Below are 19,025 nucleotides of genomic sequence, written 5' to 3' on the forward strand. Positions count from 1 at the left end.
CAAAGAAAAAGAAGCAAGGACAAAATAAAAGTAAGAAAGTAAAAGGAAGTACCTCTCCCCTTCACACTACAATTTGAGCAGGTTTCTCTTCTACTCCTTTGACTTAGCAGATCAAGGATGGTTGCTATAATAAATGAGAGCAGGCAGTGAGAAGCTGTAAATACTACTCTTTTTTTGTATTTTTTGGAGAAGTCGAGCAAAGGAAAACCGAAGTGATAGGATACTAACAAAAAAAAAAAAAAAAAAAAAAAAAAAAAAAAAAAAAAACTGCTACGAAAATATCACTCTTTACTATAAATTTTTTTTTTTTTCCCTTAAAGAACCGGAGCAAAGCAAAACCAAACTAAGAGGATGAGGATGACTGCAACGAAAATTAATGGCGTAATGTAGAAAGTATCAAATTCTTTTTCTTTTCTTTCTTTTTTTGAGAAGTGGAGCAAAATAAAACCAAGATGAGAGGATGAAGAGTGATGACACTAAAGCTGCTGCGAAAATTAATTCAGACGAGAAATGAGGGAAAGTGGAGAAGGAAAAGTCTCTTTAATTGGACCTCAACAGAAAAGAGGTTTTTTTCTTGCTCATTAACTTTTTGTTTTCTAATAGGAATTAGGAATAATAGAATTTGAACCTACTTCTTGATAATTATATTTCATTATCATGTCAAAATATCAATTAATTTTTTTATGTAGGTAAATTTAAATAGCATATCTTTTATTTTAAAATAAAATATTTTACTAGTTGAACTAACTGAAATCAGTGATAAAACCAGAAATTTGGACCGGGGGCAAGAAAAAAGACAAAATTGGAGTGTAGGTCTATTTATGAGAAAGCATTATCATTGGTGGTACTAAAAAGCCATATTGTTATTTTTAACACCATTAATAATAAAAAGCCTGCTGCAATGGTGAAGGAAAAGCCAAAAAATTTGGCTATTGAGCTACAGTGCATAACCAAAGATATCTGTGCACAATAGCTAAGATAGTGAAAAAAACATATTTTATTAAAAGTTATATTATTTTATTATGTTGATGGTAGTGGTTGTTGTTTATTGTAGTAGATATATTATTTTATTGTGTTAAATACTAAAATAAAATTACTAATATTTAGTATTTTGTAAAGTAGAGTAATAAAATAGATATAGCAGATGTATCAACAAAAAAAAAAAAAAAGATATAGCAGTTTTTTTCGGTGCCAAATTGTGAAATTTTTTACACCAATGATGCATTAAGAGAAGCTGCTGTGGGAATTGAAAAAAAGAAAGAGAAAAGTTAATTGTCCCTTTTGTGGTGTAAGGGGGCAAATAAGACATTTTCATACATTATAGTAATATTATACCATTATTAGAGAAATATTTGGAAGTTCGGGTAATTGGAATTCATCAGCTCGAAATAAAATATTTCATTCCACGTTAGTTGTGTACAAAAAATAAAGATAAAAATGCAAAACTGACTTTTTTAAGTTTTATTTTTTGTCAATTCAGTCCTTTAAGTTTTAATTTTGTCATTTTAACTCTTTAAGTTTCAAGTATAATCAATTTAGTCATCCGTTAGTCTTCCATTAGGTGCTGCCATTTACTAACCAAAACGATGCCATTTTGGATGATTTTATTTATTTATTTAAATTTCTATTAAAAAAAAACTGAAAAACGTTATTTACCAAGAAAGTAAAAAAAAAAAAAAAAAAAACTAAGGTGAGCGACGTCGTTCCCCAACCCACTGGAAAAACAAAACAAATCCTCAGTGACTCGAGAAATTTGAGGAACTGAGGAATAAAGAAAGAGATGGAGGAGAGACGGGGAGGGAGAAGAGACCCTGTAGACCCACAACCGTTTCATCCCACAATCACACAAACACAGCTGACCCATCATTGTTGGCCTGTCACCAGTGACTCACCACCTCAATCCGTTACACATTACACTCCAAAACCACCGTACAAACCACCAATCCACCCCAAATAACACCACAAAGTTTCCGATCGGGTCAATTGATCAAATACACAACACAAAAAAAAAAAGGCCTTTCTTTTTTTTTATCTGACGTTGGGTTCTAACCAGGTACCATAACAATCTGTATTGTAAGGCAGGAAATAAGTAGAATTCCTAAGCTTTGAATGACGATGAGCTTATAATACACTAGACCCGCATAGCAAATCAAGACGAAAATCCTAAATTCAAAACCTTGCAAGTTGAAAATGCTAGAAATGAATACTCTATATCATTTATATAGCATAGAAATCAGAATCTAGTACACTTCCTGATCAGTGGCAATATCAGAATTACAAAAATTATTTAAACCATGGTTGACAGGTACAGCATTCCGTGGTGCTATGGTGTGTGTGGGTGTACAGGGTCACCATTCTTGAAGCAACTGAAGGTTTTGTTGGGAAGTGATGAGGCTCTAGAGGAAGAGGGACTGCGAGTAGACCCTAGCTCGACGGTGTTGAGCTGCCAAGTAGACCCTAGCCCGATGGAGCGGAGCGGAGCCGCTGTGAATCTCTCTTCTCCCTCTTGGTCTCTCTTCCCCCTCTCCCGATCTCTCTTTCTCTCTCGGTCTCTCCCTCTCCCAATCTCTCGGTCTCTCTCTTTTCCCCCTTTCTTTCCCTCCTTAGTTCCTCAAATTTCTCAGGTCAGGGCTGGGGATTTGTTTTGTTTTTGCAGTGGACTGGGGAACGATGTTGTTACCCTTACGGTTTTTTTTTTTTTTTGGTAATTAACGTTTTTCTTTTCTTTTCTCTTTTTAATTAAGAGAAGTTAAAACAAAAAACAAAAATCATCCAAAACGTGGTCGTTTTGGTGGGTAGACAGCAGCACTTAATGGAAGACTAATGAAGAACTGAATTGACTATATTTGAAATTTAGAGGACTAAAATGACAAAACTAAAACTCAAAGAACTGAATTGACAAAAGATGAAATTTAGATGATTAGTTTTGCATTTTGGCATTATTGAGAATTGAGATAAATACAAAATTTGAACAAAAGAATTGGGTACCTATAAAGTAGGTCAAATAAATTTGAGATTTCAGTAGGAAGGGAGAAGACAAATATAGGTTTTTATTTTTATTTTTTGGCAAAAATACATATACATAAAATGTCTATTGAATCCACAATCCTTTTTAAATGCCATTTGAGCTCATATTAATTCGCTACAAAGAGTGGCATTGGTGTTTACATCATTCCCTATTATTGTTGCGGCTGGATTGATATTATTGACATTATAACTCATAATACTAAAGGTTTGTTTGGTTGGAAATGTGAAAAAGTAAGAGAATAGAAAAAAAAATTTATTTTCATTTTTTTTTGTTTGATTGAGTGGAAAAGTGAAAGGTGAAAAAAGTGAGTTTGTATAAATTTACTCATATACTCTTGATAAAAAAAAATGATACTCAATTAAAACAAAAATTGACAAGCAAAAAAAAAAAAACACCTAAATTTATTAAAAAATAAAAATCATGTTTTGAAAAAAAAAAATCATATCTAGTTAAACAAAAAAAAAGACAAACAAAACAAAGCACCACGTCACAGCAACAGGAAAAAAAAAAAAAAAAAAGCAACGTCCAAATAAAGTTTAAAAAATAAATAAATAACAATGTCACAGGAAAGTTTAAAAAATAATAATAATAATAATAATAAAAATAAAAAAAAGAGGCACAGCCAATAAAGCAAAAGCTTTAAAAAAAATTTAAATAGGGGGGGGAGGGGGAACTTGACAAAACCCTTGTGCATTACACAAGGACAATTTCGTCATTTACCTCTTGAATTTCTCCCTACCCAGTTTTCTACCTATTTTGGGAAGAAAACTTTATGGTGGGTCTAGGAAACACCCAAGTCCTTGCATCTTTTTCCCTTGTCTTCCTTCCAACCAAACACATTCCAAAAAGTATTCCCTCCTCATTTTCTCTCCTTTTATTTTTTTATTTTTTTTTTCTATCCTCCCTAAAATCCACTCTTCCAAATGCACCCTAACTTTTTCTCATTGGCATTGAACACCTCCGAAGTTAGTTTCACCTAATACTATATTGATAAATTCATACATTCAAGTTAAAGTCTACATGTATATCTTGCCAAAACGTATGTATGGGGAGCATAATCACATATCTATCCTCTATATAAAAAAGGACAATTGAGCAGCTTGTGTTTGACAAAACGACATTGTAAAGATTAAAACGCAGAATCGGAGATTTCCTTTTACGTTTGTTTGTTGTGTGCAGGTATATTTATGTTTCTATCCTTAAAAACTTTAAATTAAAAGAGTGAAAAAGCACGGGTAGTTTCATCATTTTGGCTCTACCTTTCTTGTCTTATCTCCTTGTTTGAAGTGTTTGACAGCCAACTACTTTACTGATAGACACAAAGTGAAGCAACACGGTAAGGGAGAGAAATAGTGAGAGATAAGAACAAAGTAAAAAAAGGGAGACAAACATGACCCATGAGTCAACTGCTTCCATCACAAGAGAGAGAAAAGAGAAGAAACAATAAAAAGAAGTAGGTTGGAGAGAAAGACCATTGGAGATTTTGTTTTGGTTTATCTCATTCATTTTATCTTCTTTTTTTTTTTTTTTAATGAAAGTATATTTATCTCATTTAGATGTAGCTTCTGTACATGGGTTCATCTTGCATGTGAATTATTACATTCTTTCTTGCTGGATTTTTTGTTTTTTTTTTTTTTTTTTAAGAAAGTCTTGGTGGTTTGTTTTAACAAAGATGGAGATTTTGTTTTGGTTTAGCTCATTAATTTTATCTCTTTTTTTTTTTTAATGCAAGTATATTAATTTCATTTAGATGTAACTTCTTCAAATGGGTTCATCTTGCATGTGGATTATTATTTCTTTCTCGCTTTTTTTTTTTTTTAGAAAGTCTTGCTGGTTAGTTTTAATGTTTTAATTTGTTATATGTAGTCATGTTTCTTTTTTTGGGTAAAGATATATGTAGTCATGTTGAAATTACTGTGTTGCTGCTAAAAAGAAGTGGACCCCTTTTTGGTACTTTTGTCATCAGTTCTAGAGGACCTTTGGTTTACATTTTTATCCACCCAAAGTTTTCTGGTCAAGTCTAGGTTGGGCACAAATACGACCTGGTCCAACCCATGGATAGCCCTACTTGGGATAATATATGGCATTTTATGGACTATGTAATATACCAGATGCACTATGTGGTAACTGATAAGTTTCGTTTTAGTTCCCCAAAAAAAATGATAAATATTTGTTATTGACCAAATTTTGAGTATATACAATTTAATTAGGATCAAAGCATCTTCTTCAAACTATATGATAAAAAATTTAAAATAAGTGCTTACAAAAAATTAGATGAAATTATCATTACAGTAAAAAGAGTTTTTTTTTTTTTTTTTAAAAGCACAACCTAAAAATATTAGAATACTATAGAAAAATATATGATCTATAATATAACTTTTTATTTTTTTTTTAAGAAAATGATCTACAAATCTTTTAGTGTATATATAGAATTGTAGAAGCATATACTTCGGGCTACATGCTAGTTTTCCTTTTAAGGGTAACTATTGTAACCATAATTAAGCACCAAATTAGGAATAGTTATTAGAACCACAACTACAAACCACAACAAAGCAAGAACCATATCAAAGGACGAATGAGAAAAAAGAAAAAAAGAAGGTACCTCTCTTTTGAGGATATCAAACTATTCCAGAACAGCTTGTTTTGTTTTCCACTCGGATAATCAATGTGCTAAGTAACAGTAATTGTGAACAGTTGGCGATACCTTCTGCTTTCCCCTTCGTTACAAGTCTTGATAAGAAAAACAGAACAAACAAACTGCAACAAAAAATCAAATTGAGGAATGAAAGGACAGCATAAGCGAAGAAAAATATAAAAGGAAGAAACTAGAAGGAAGTACCTCTCTCCTTCACACTATCAAGGTAGAGAATTATTTTATTTTTTTATTTTTTTTATTAATATACGGCAGGTTGTAATAAGGTTTGATGCAATACATTTTTTGCGCATATAAGATGATTGGCACTTCGCAGGAGTGTGGGTGCAACCGCCCGTCCAAAATGAAGTTTCTACGCGGAGGCATTTACTAATATAGCATACTAAATGGAATATGTGGCTGTCTATAAAACAAAAATAAATAAATAAATATATGAGGTGGCATCACTTTCACTCTAGATTTTGTTCTCGTACTTTGCAGTATTTATTATCATAAATATATCCTTTATCTTTTTCTTTTTTAGAAGAAAATATATCCTTTATCTGAACCATCATATAACAGAAGTTGGTCTAATAATAATTCTCAAAATCGAGTTAGTATTTTTTTTTGGATAAATATAATTTCAAATCTTTTTTTTTTGAGAAAAAAAAAAAAAGCTTTGAATTTTATTAAGAAGTTGGAAAATCAACATAACTTTCAAATCTAATAGGAAATTACGCTCTGGGCAATAGACAATAGTAAATTCTCATGCCGTTTGGTTTCTTAAGTCCTAACTCCTGTTTTTAAATCATGGACACGGTTAGAACTTACAAATGATAGACATGATTAACCACTTTCATTCAAGGGGAAAAAAGTTAATTAAGTTTCATTTTTTACGAGAAAAAATTGCACAATATTATAACTTTATTATACAGTGGAACTACCTGGTTTTTCTTCTCTCTCTCTCTCTCTCTCTCTCTCTCTCTCTCTCTCTCTCTCACACACACACACACACACACACATATTAGCAGATCCAAGATTATTTTTTAGGGAGATCAATAAGAAACATAAATTATACAAAATTTAAAACAAAAGAGAACTTGAATATATCGACATCAAAAAAAATACAAAAAAATAAAAACTGAAATACATAAAGTTTTACAATTATTTTCTACAATGTTTCATATTTTGAAACCATTGCATGATATTCTTATTATCAATCCTACGAGCTACATCTCTTTCAATGTATACAGCCAAACAATCATTTATTCATTAATCTCCCATTTGATTGATTTATTTCAAATTTACTAAGATCTAAATGGACTTTTTCTAAGGTTTAAGATTAACAAACTTCTGTGGGTTTCAGTTAGCTCAACTTGTAAAGTTTTTAATAGTTGGATAAAAAATCTAAGGTTCAATTCTCGCCTACACCAAAAAAACCGATTGATGTCTTGATCTGATAATAAAAAACTATCATCAAGATCAGACATTATAAGTTGAAAGTCGTCGTAAAATAAAAGAATAACAAATTTCTACTTTTGTTATTGGGCTTATTAATTTTTTTTCCTAGATTTTAGATCAAATTCGTTTGTTATTGGACCTTTTTTGTGTTTAAAAATGTCAAGATATTGTTAAAAGGATCATATTCAAAATTATTTCAATTGGGCTTAAAAGAAATTATATGGTTTCAATGTTCAAATTTTTATTTTGGGGAGTCAAAAAAAATTATATATAGTATTTTTTTGGGCCTGTTGAGGGGGTTCATTGAACCCCCTAAGCTCCAAATGGAGCCGCTCATGTTTATATATATATATATATATATATGATGTTGGACATACTAAAATTGAGAATTTGGTGGATAACAATTTATATGATTTTTTTTCTTCATTTGTTTCAAATAAACTTATATTTATTAATAGTTATTTCATATATTCAAATACATAAATATTATATATATTATATATAAACTTGGTAAAATTTTAATACGCATTTAGTTATGCTTATGTAGGTTCTAGTTAGCTCAATTAGTAAAGTCTCTTATTGCCGAACAAGAGACTTGGGGTTCGATTTCAATCTTAAAAATCAATTATTGTCTTGGTCTAATGATAAAGAAAAATCATAAGGAACGAACATCACACGTTAAAACTATCTCTTAAAAGAAAAGTTTAGTTATATTTACTCGTATATGTATCTCATGCATATGCATGAAGTTACAAACTAATTTCTCTAATAGGAGAACCTAAGTTTTAATTTTTAATTCCTTCTCTAAAAAAATGAAAAACAACAAATAGCAATATAACACAAAAGTTCATCTTGCTTCCAAACTTTCTTTACATAGTACGCATGTATATATATAGACAGAAAAAGTTACACCTTATGCAACTTTGTAAGAATTACACATTTTATAAGCCATTATTTTGTAATAAATCTAACAGTAGAAACACTCTAATGGTCTTGTCATCAACCTTCTATAAATAAGTGATCTTAGAGCATTTACATCCCAAAATTCTATCACATCCTATTTTGCCATCTCAAAAAACTACTTTATCAATTATATCATGCAATTTTACAATACTCCCAGCATCCCAACTTTTATTTTATAATACAATATATTAAAATAATATTTCTACATAATAAAATAATATATCTCAAAACCCAAATAAAACCAAAAACCCAATGAGAAAGAGAGAGAGGAATTGATAAAGTAATGAATAAAATATTAGTTTTTTTTTTTAGAATTCAGCTACAGTGCAATTCTTCCTTTAGAATTGCATTGTAGCACTATTGCAAAATTTTTTGCAATAGTTGCTTTTCACAAGTCCGGGTGTTGGGGGTTTTTGGGATTTAATGCTAAATCTGTCATACATTTGGCATTTGACAGTCCGGATGTGAATGCCCTTATAGCTAGCCCCCAAACTAGGGTGGTCACAAAATCGCCCTCACTTGCCCAAAAAAAAAAAATGTATATATAAACTTGCCAAAAAATATATATATTGTAAATAACATATTGTGACACCTTTATAAAAATGTTGAACATTCTAATATGAGAATTACAAAAATTTTGGTTCAACAAAAATAAGAGTAATACTACACTCATAACATTTTCACAATAATTTCATAACAAATTCAATATGATAAGCTGTTACTGATTCTAATTTGGCCTAATATTAATATTATTTTTTAACCACCAATAAACAGCTTTTTGTATAAAATTTATTATAAAAATGTTGTGAACATAACATTACTCCAAAATTAAATCTCCCCCCCCCCCCCCCCCCCCAAACATAATCCTTAATTTTTTTTTTTAAGATATAAATAACAACAATAAATATCAGCCCAAATAACAACAAACATAAATCAAACAATAACAAAACAAGACCAAACAACAACATGTGAACAAATTATTTAACAAAAAACCTATTATAAAACAAAAAGATAAAAATTGCTAATCATTCAAATTTGTAACTCATTCAACCATTCAATAAAAATAATTTATAATTTCATTTTTCCTTAAAAAATGGTACCAAGAAAAATATTGTGATTTTGACTTTTTTTTTTTTATGGTGACAACAGTTATATTCTTTTTGGCTTTACAGTCGTATCAATTTTGCTTTCCTTACTTTCCTTATTGCTTGGCTCGCAATTATAGAAAACATTCAAGGTATCGCTTTATTAAATTTTGTATCATGTCAATTTTTTAGTAACCACTCTAGAGCTGCCACTGCTAATAGCATTAATTATCTCCAACTATGAAATTAAATGTTTTGTACCCTTATATGGAAAATTTATTACGGTTAAAGTTTATCTTCTTCATTCTGCACAGAAGAATAATACATCTCCCACCTCACCCGATCTCCGTAGCAATTGAAAAACAATAAAAATTAGTGGAAAACATATATTACTGGTATGGCACTCCCAAATCCTAAACTCTCTCCTAAATTTGCATCTTTGAATTGCTTGGCGAGGATCGTGGCAGGACCTTTTTTTTTTTTTAAAGAATCAAACACCGGCAGGATATTGTCCAATTCTATGAAAATATCTTTTCACCAATTTAGTACCTTGATATGATCCAATACTATCAACTATCAAGAATATTATCCAATAAAATCATAGTGGTGATTAATGGCCAATTTGGGTACGATCAGAATCAAAGAAGCTAAACGCCAATCAACTGGGGAAATAATCCCCGCTTCCACCTTCACCAAAATCCCCAGAATCACCACTATGATTTTATTTATTTCAATAAAAACAAAAATTCAAAACATAAAATGAAAATTTATCTATATCAACATAAAAAGAAAGTGAGAGTGAGCCACTTGATTTGCTTCACCTCTCTCTCTTTTTATCTGCATAATTAAACATAAATTTTATTTTTTTTCAACATAGGTTAAACATGGAAAATTAATTATAGGTTTTACATTTTAGATGGTATCAGTTTAATCGAACATTCTTAACGGTCTAATCTATATGAAATATTTACCCTTTCTCTTAAAAAAAACTCAGGCATGTCTTGTCTTGTGGTTTTTAATATGGCAAAAATGAGATATTACATTATTTTCTTTTCTATTCTTATCACTCAGTAATCAAATCAACTGATTCTCAAAAAATTAAAAAAAAAAAAAAATCAACTTATCGAAGCAATATTCATAGAAACGAAAGTCTTTGGTTATCAAAAAGATTTCCTTGTTGACCCATGTCCGTAGACTAAAAAAACACAACCTAAAAATATTGAAATACCACAATTAAACATACGATCTACAAATCTTTTTTCTTTTTTTTTTTTTTGAGGTAAAGGATCTACAAATCTAAAAGTGTATGTAGAATTATAGATAATGCAGGTTACATGCTAGTTTTCTTTTTAAGAGCAGCTATTGTGACCATAATTAAGCAGCAAATTAGGAACAGTAATTACAACCACAATTACTTAGCCAAAAAAAAAAAAGGATTATAACCACAACAAAGCAAGAACCATGTCAAAGGACGAATGAGAAAAGAGAAATAAGAAGGTACCTCTCTCTTTAGGATCTCAAACTATTCCAGAGCAGCTTGTTTTGTTTTCCACTCGGATAGTCACTTTGCTGAGTAGCAGTAACTGTGAACAGTTGGCGATACCTTCTTCTTTTCCCTGCGTTACAAGTCTTGACAAGTAAAACAAAGCAAACAAACTGCAACAAAAAATCAAATTGAGGAATGAAAGGATAGCATAAGCGAAGAAAAAAAATATAAAAGTAAGAAACTAAAAGGAAGTACCTCTCTCCTTCACACTACAATTTTTGTAGGTTTTTCTTCAATGACTTCACAGATCAAGGATAATCGCTATAGTAAATGAGAGCAGGGGATGAGAAGCTTAAAATACTTAACTACTTTTTTTTTTTTTTCTTTTTTGGAAAAGTGGAGCAGAGTACAACTAAAATGATAGGATACTAACACAAAAAACTGCAACGAAAATTAAGGTAAAAAGTTTGATTTTTTTTTTCTTTTTTAAAAAAGGAACTGGATCGAGTAAAGCAGAACCAAACTAAGAGATGGCTGCAACGAAAATCAATGGCGTAAAGTAGAAAGTCTCAAACTCTTTCTTTTTGTTTTGAGAAGTGGAGCAAACTAAAACCAAGATGAGAGGATGAAGAGTGACAACACAAAAGCTGCTGTGAAAATTAATTCAGAGGACAAGAGTCAGACTCAAAAGAAATGAGGGAAAGTAGAGTAGGAAAAGTCTCTTCAAAAGTGGACCTCAACGGAAGATAGTTTCTTTTCTTGCTCATTGACTCTATGTTTTTTAGTAGGAAATAGGAATAATAGAATTTGAACCTAATGAGAATTATATTTTATTTTCTTGTCAAAATACCATTGATTTTTTATATAGGCAAATTTGTAACACAAATATTTTGGGCCTATTTTGGTAGGTGAGTTCAAACTCACATTTTTACATTTTAAACAATATTACATATATTTTCACGTATATTTTTATTCACACATATTTTAAAAAATTCTAAACAATAATTCTCAAACTACTCTACCAATCACCTCCGTTATTTCAAAATAAGATATTTTACAAATTGAAACTTATCAACTCAAAATAAAATATTTCATTGCACGACTAGGTGGGTACAAAAAATAAATTAATTCACTACAAAGAGTAGCGTTGGTGTTCACATTATTCCCACCTTAATTTAAAAAACAAAAGTTGTAGGGCCCATTTGGTAGCCTATTTTGAACACACTTTTGAGCATTTTAAATAATATTACACACATTTCTACACACTTTTTCATCCACATATATATCAAAAACACCCAAACAGCATTACTCAAACTTCTCTACCAAACACCCCCGTAAAATTTAAAAATCAATGAGGCATGCTATGGCTAGATTGATAATATTATTGATGTCAAAACTCACAATACTAAAGGCTCGTTTGGTAACATTGTTCTAGTAATGGTGTTTATATTTTTTGAAAATACGTATGAATGAAAAAAGTGTGTAAAAATACATATAATGTTGTTTAAAAATAAAAAACTTTTGTTTAAAATGCCATACCAAGTGATCCTTAACTTTCTTCTCGTTGGCATTGAACATCTCCGAGGTTAATTTCACCTAGTACTATATTGATAAATTAATACATTCAAGTTAAGGTGTGTTTATATATTATTTATTTTGCTAAAACTGAAAAATTATTATTGAAAGTACCGTAAATAAAAGTAAAAGTTAGTTGAAATAATACAGTGAGACTCATGAATAGTACTAAAAAGTGCAATGAGCCCATGAATAGTAGCAAAAATAAACAGAATAGTGAAATAATTTTCATTTTTAATCTCTTTCCAAGCGCACACTTAGGACCTGTTTGAATACCGCTTATTTTGTTAAAACTGAAAACTTATTGCTGAAAGTATTATATGTAAAAGTAAAAGTTAGTTGAAATAGTACAGACCCATTAATAGTATCAAAAAATATAATAAAACCCATAAATAATAACAAAAATAAACTGAACAGTAAATTAATTTTAATTTTTCATCTCTATCCAAACGGAGGCTTAAAGTTTATGTGTATATCTTGACAAAAAGTATGTACGGGGAGCATAATCACATATAACTTAAAAAGATTGAGTATACAGTTACATATGTGAGATTTATACTACTACCAATTTAAGCTAGAAAATCTCAAAGAATTGGTGCAGAAGTTTTCCAGGCCTCTTGCGATTTATGAAGTCCTTGTTTTAAATATTTTTAGAGCATATTAGGATCATTCATAAGAGATTCATTGTTATAATTACCTAATATATTTTTGACGGCAGATTATATACATATGGAAGAGAAGTTAAGTATCAAAGAGGTCTAAACACTAATGTGAACAATAAATAAATAAACAAAAAAAATAAGGATGGAAGTCTTTTTTCATTACCATTGTAAGGACGCGATTCGTGGCGGACCGTAACAGTGTCGGGTTCGCACGTGAAAAGGCCCCTAACAATATCACTTGTAGAGCGTGGGTTTGGAAGGCTAGGCCTTGATCGATAGACGGTGGGTTTTTCGCGGTGTTCGTGCAAATTTAAGTTTCCCTACACCCCTGGAGTCTTTCTCCTGGAGGTGGGCTGGGAGGCTCTGGTTTCTGGCCATTTTTCCCAACCACCCAATCGGTGCACCTTCCTTTTTATTATATAGTCCGTCTTGGCTGATCCTGACCCTCCACTTGTAGGTCAGGCAGGAGCTTGCTCCTGTGTCCATCCCATCAACTGTCCCGTCTAACTTTCTATTAGTTGCATGGATCGACGTTTGCACCGCCCAAACGTCTTTTCTCATTAACCAGCTCTGGGTATTGACAGGTACATTTACTGAAGGGGGTGGGACGCACTTTCCTTGGTCCGAGTTCACACCCTGCTTCCCTATGGGCCCCATTCCGTTCACATCCCCTTGAGGGGGCTGTTTGGGGATTGCCTACACCTGGGTGTTGGTCTTCCTGTTGAAGCTATTGAATGCCGAGGACAGGGTAAGTTCTCAGCCGTTCCCCTTGCTACCTCGGCCACTGAGCATTCGTCTTCGGCAAGGTACCTCCTCGGCACGGGCTCTGGGCCCAGATAGAGTTTGGGTCGGACTGCAGAACTCTCGGACCCACAATAGCCCCTCAAAATCCTGCTATCCGTCCTCTCGGACGGATAGGAGGGTTTTGATGACATCATGGATCTGCCAATGCCTATCAATCCTTGTCATCTAGCGATTCCCGAGGTTTTTCTCAGTACTAAGAGATACTTGGGCATGGTAAGATTTCTTGAAACCTAACACTTTACTAATTCTTGTCACCAGTTTGTCACTCACTACACGTTCATCTTTCTTGACAGGCTCTCCAGGCAACCTATAGGATGGAGGAAGAAGTGCATGACAGGAGTAAGGTGGCCGAGAACGAACGCAAGAGGCGCATAACGGCCTCAAAGACTCTCGAAGCTACTGAAAAGGAACTTGCCAAAGTCAAGGATGACTTAACAATGACCACTCGCGAGAGGAATAACGTCTCGGCGGGCCTTGCTGGTGCCCAAAAACAGGCCAAGGACCAAACCAAGCGCGCAATTGAAGCCGAGGACCAGCTGCAAATAGCCAGAACTCTGATCGAGGATTTAAATAAGCAGCTGGCCACGGCTCTGCATGAGAAAGGAGTGGCAGAATATGCCCGTGATGAAGCCGTAAGGGCAAAGCAGGAGGCCGAGTTTGCCAGGAATGAGGCGGAGGCTGCCAAGAATACGGCCGAGGACGATGGTTACAACATGGGAGTAGCCGAAACCCAGGCCACCCTTAAGGCGCAGATCCCTGGTGTGTGTAGGTTTTATTGCTCCCAGGTTTGGGAGGAAGCATTGAAGCGAGCTGGGGTGGATGCCTCATCTGATCTGTGGAAGGCGGAGAGCATATTCTACCCGGCAGCCATCCGCGAGGCCACTTCGACCAGCCCCACGGCTACACATGATCAACCCGAGGAAGAGATCCCCCCGTTGGAAGACTTGCAGGCCAGCGGTTCTTCTATCAAGGCGCCCAAAGAAGGAGAACTTCAGGATGTGACAGTGATATCCCAGCACACGGATTTTGAGGTACCTAAAGAGGTTGCTGAGCCCGTGGTCGGCATTCAGGTGCCTAATACAGAGGAACCCACCACACTTGCAGAGCCGCCACAGGCCACTTCCCTTGCGGTGGTTCCCCAGAGTACCAGTGCTGGTCCTGTTCAGCCTTCCCCAGAAGGGACCATCCTTCCAGGCACCGAAGCTGAATCTGCTCCCATCTCCCAAAGTGTCACCGACAAAAAAGTAGAAAAGTAGAAGCCTTCGTTGGGCTTTTTGTATTTGTTTCTATTTGAACGATTAACTTGTTTCTTTTCCTTTCACAAACTTCCTAATTTATTGATGGTTTACAAGCATTTGGACATGTATATGTGAAATCTTGTTTTTCCTTTTTCCTTCTGATTACCTCGTTAACCGCCCTCGTTGTTGCGCACTATTTGTCTATGAACTCTGCGCTGATTTATTTTAACATGTACAAATAGCTATGTATGTAATACATTTATCATCATGTTCCCCGAACCCTAATTTACTTGCGCCCATAGAGGCCTTAGATTTATTCCTAACCTTCGTCTTATGAAGCTATAAGCACCATTTTTAACGTCACGCATAATAGCTAAAACCCGCTTGGTGCCTGGTTTTCCTCATCCAAGTAGTTGGTTTCCCCAGAGGCTCGAGTCCGAGGACCATGCAATGCCTCGGTTCTATCCAAAACCTAGTTTTCCACATCCAGGTAGTTGGTTTCCCCTGAGGCTTGGGTCCGAGGACCATGCAATGCCTTGGCTCTGTCCAAAACCTAGTTTTCCACATCCAGGTAGTTGGTTTCCCCTGAGGCTTGAGTCCGGTGGACCATGCAATGCCTTGGTTCTGTCCAAAACCTAGTTTTCCACATCCAGGTAGTTGGTTTCCCCTGAGGCTTGAGTCCGGTGGACCATGCAATGCCTTGGTTCTGTCCAAAACCTAGTTTTCCACATCCAGGTAGTTGGTTTCCCCAGAGGCTTGAGTCCGAGGACCATGCAATGCCTCGGTTCTGTCCAAAACCTAGTTTTCCACATCCAGGTAGTTGGTTTCCCCAGAGGCTTGAGTCCGGTGGACCGTGCAATGCCTTGGTTCTGTCCAAAACCTAGTTTTCCACATCCAGGTAGTTGGTTTCCCCTGAGGCTTGAGTCCGGTGGACCGTGCAATGCCTTGGTTCTGTCCAAAACCTAGTTTTCCACATCCAGGTAGTTGGTTTCCCCTGAGGCTTGAGTCCGGTGGACCATGCAATGCCTTGGTTCTGTCCAAAACCTAGTTTTCTCATTGTGTGGGATCTTGGTTTTAGGGGAGTTAGCTCCTCGGCCAAGCCCCTAGAGTTTATCCATACGGTTAACGTTGCTAAGCGCCTAGTTTGCTCTTTACGGGGGACATCGGCTTGAAGGGAGTTAGTTCCTCTACCCAGCCCCTAGTCAAGAAACATAGTCCCTAACAGAACTTTATACTAGAACTCTATAACCGACGGTTAGATATAACGAAGAAACTCTATCGACCCACTTCCTATACCAACACACAAGCCTTTCCCACAGACGGCGCCAATTGTAAGGACGCGATTCGTGGCGGACCGTAACAGTGTCGGGTTCGCACGTGAAAAGGCCCCTAACAATATCACTTGTAGAGCGTGGGTTTAGAAGGCTAGGCCTTGATCGATAGACGGTGAGTTTTTCGCGGTGTTCGTGCAAATTTAAGTTTCCCTACACCCCTGGAGTCTTTCTCTTGGAGGTGGGCTGGGAGGCTCTGGTTTCTGGCCATTTTTCCCAACCACCCAATCGGTGCACCTTCCTTTTTATTATATAGTCCGTCTTGGCTGATCCTGACCCTCCACTTGTAGGTCAGGCAGGAGCTTGCTCCTGTGTCCATCCCATCAACTGTCCCGTCTAACTTTCTATTAGTTGCATGGATCGACGTTTGCACCGCCCAAACGTCTTTTCTCATTAACCAACTCTGGGTATTGACAGGTACATTTACTGAAGGGGGTGGGACGCACTTTCCTTGGTCCGAGTTCACACCCTGCTTCCCTATGGGCCCCATTCCGTTCACATCCCCTTGAGGGGGCTGTTTGGGGATTGCCTACACCTGGGTGTTGGTCTTCCTGTTGAAGCTATTGAATGCCGAGGACAGGGTAAGTTCTCAGCCGTTCCCCTTGCTACCTCGGCCACTGAGCATTCGTCTTCGGCAAGGTACCTCCTCGACACGGGCCCTGGGCCCAGATAGAGTTTGGGTCGGACTGCAGAACTCTCGGACCCACAACCATATTTATTCATAATAGAAAAAAGTATTTGATATCAAATAATATCACACTATAAATTTAGGCTCCGTTGATACAATAATTTAATAATATATTTTTAATTTTTAAATAACATTATATATATTTTCACATATTTTTTAACTTATTCATGTTTCTAAAAAAATACAACGCTATGAGCAACCGGTCCAAAGGTACCTTAATTAGGAAAACGCGTTTGGTTTGTTAGTAATTTACTTATATGGGCCACCAATAAATGCTGTACGAAAAAGTTTACTGCAGCCTGTGTGACTGCGTGTAATAAGCATCTCCGTACAATTATTACCGTATTGCTTTTTGAAAATTCTGGATCAGAGTGTACGTGAAACGAATCTTTTGAATTCTTACCAGGAAAACGCCAAAAAGTGATGGGACAAGACAACGTGATCGAGGGAAAATAATTGAGTAAGAAAATGACATATCATTAAATACTGAAGGCATCATTTTGGTTATTTATTTTTTTAAATATTGAAAAAATTATTAATATTTTTTTAATTTTCAAAAAAATTTCAAAAAATAAAAATTATTGTGTGCCATATATTAATAAAATCCATCTAATTAACCAGACTCTTCAATCAATAAATAAATAAATAAATATGACTCTTTCGTTTTTGAGGAACAATAAATCCGACTCTTTTAATGTCTGTTAACTAGGTTTGTTTAGAATCCAACTAGCGCCGCTAAGTCAAACTAATCTGATTGTTTCCAAGCCCACTGTAAGTGTCTAGCACGGTGGTTGGCGGTGATTTAGGCAAACCGAAAACGTCTGGTGCAGCGAGTAGTGGATATTTTGCACTCCAATAAGAAACCACACCACATCGGCATATATAGGGCCTGTTTGGTAGTAGTTTTTCAACAAAAGATTTTCGTGTTAAATAACAATAACACTTTTTATAAAGTTGTTATTTCTAATTTTTTGTGTTGACTTTAATTCCGTACCAAATTTAATTGTATGTTTGTTCAATCATTTGAACCCTGTATTTTATGTAGGATTTTATTGTATGAGTTATGCGTGAGAGAAAGTGTGAAGACTCAAGTACCTATTGAAGAAAGTGTGGATTTCACGAGTATTTCGTGAGAAGCCTTCCCGCGAAGTGAGTCACGTGCAAAGCACATGGTTGGAATGCGAAGAGTCATGATAGGTGGTTTTTACGAGTATTTCGCGAGTAAGGCTTTCCTGCGAGATACCCGTGAAACTTTTTGTTTTGCTATTTTGGCATCTCTGCTACACCATGTCTTCACCCACACTATATATACTCACATCACCCACATATTGGAAGAAGTGCTTTTAAGAGAGAAAACTCTAGCTATAACTCTTGAGAGTTAGAGATTCTCGTACCCACAATCCTCTACACAATCATTTGTGGTTTTTTCTCAACTCCTACCTCTCTATATCAAAATCCTTGAGAGGTTGATAGTCCAAACACTTACTACACCCATTCTAAGTGTAAAGTGAGGTTTGGTGCTACTGGGAAGCATTGGAAGAAGCAATTTATTTGATGGATGCAATCAGACTGTATTGTGTGATCTGAAGAGCTAGAGGAGACAAGTCTTCGTCAAGTCAATTGTAGAGATGGAAATTTAAACCCGATCCGCGGGTACCTGGTTTGGCTCGACCCTAATGGTTCGAATTTTACCCAACCTGATAAATATAGGGTCGAGTATGGGTTAAAAAAAACAAAAAACAAAATGGGTCCGGGTTGTAGTCATACCCGGCCCAAACAATTATTTTGTTGTTTTTTGTGTTTTAGTTTTTTTAAAGATAATACATTAAAGAAACTAAAGATTAACAATAGTCTCGAGAGTAACTGAAATAAAGAAAAATTGATATTTTAAAAAGTGAGAGAAATAATAAAAATAATAATCATAATATTCTCATGTAATCAAAAATCAAATATGGATGTTTTGAAAACTAGTTAACTAAAATGTAAAATATACATTCTAAAAAAAAATACAAAATATATGTTTGTATCTAAAAATTGAGAGGAAATTTTAGGAAATTTATTAATGTGAATCT

At 34.6% G+C, this 19,025-nt stretch overlaps 1 protein-coding gene across 7 annotated transcripts in view; it reads right to left on the reverse strand.

Annotated features, from left to right (window-relative positions):
• Nucleotides 1-11,455, reverse strand: part of LOC115981724 (disease resistance protein At4g27190-like) — a 40,080-nt gene extending 28,625 nt beyond the window's left edge. For 6 of the 7 annotated variants that reach the window (XR_004089420.1, XR_004089422.1, XR_004089421.1 and 3 more), the window contains exons 1-4: nt 10,911-11,455; nt 10,671-10,825; nt 5,631-5,785; nt 53-124 (exon numbers count right to left, since the gene is read on the reverse strand). The gene's annotated coding sequence lies outside the window, so the exon portion shown is untranslated. Of the gene's footprint in view, nt 1-52; nt 125-3,907; nt 4,338-5,630; nt 5,786-10,670; nt 10,826-10,910 lie in introns of those variants that run through there. The other variant, XR_004089423.1, reaches the window with a different exon arrangement.
• Nucleotides 11,456-19,025: the final 7,570 nt, after the last annotated feature.

The sequence above is a fragment of the Quercus lobata genome, chromosome 3 (genome assembly GCF_001633185.2).
Source record: "Quercus lobata isolate SW786 chromosome 3, ValleyOak3.0 Primary Assembly, whole genome shotgun sequence".
NCBI classification, from domain to species: domain Eukaryota; kingdom Viridiplantae; phylum Streptophyta; class Magnoliopsida; order Fagales; family Fagaceae; genus Quercus; species Quercus lobata.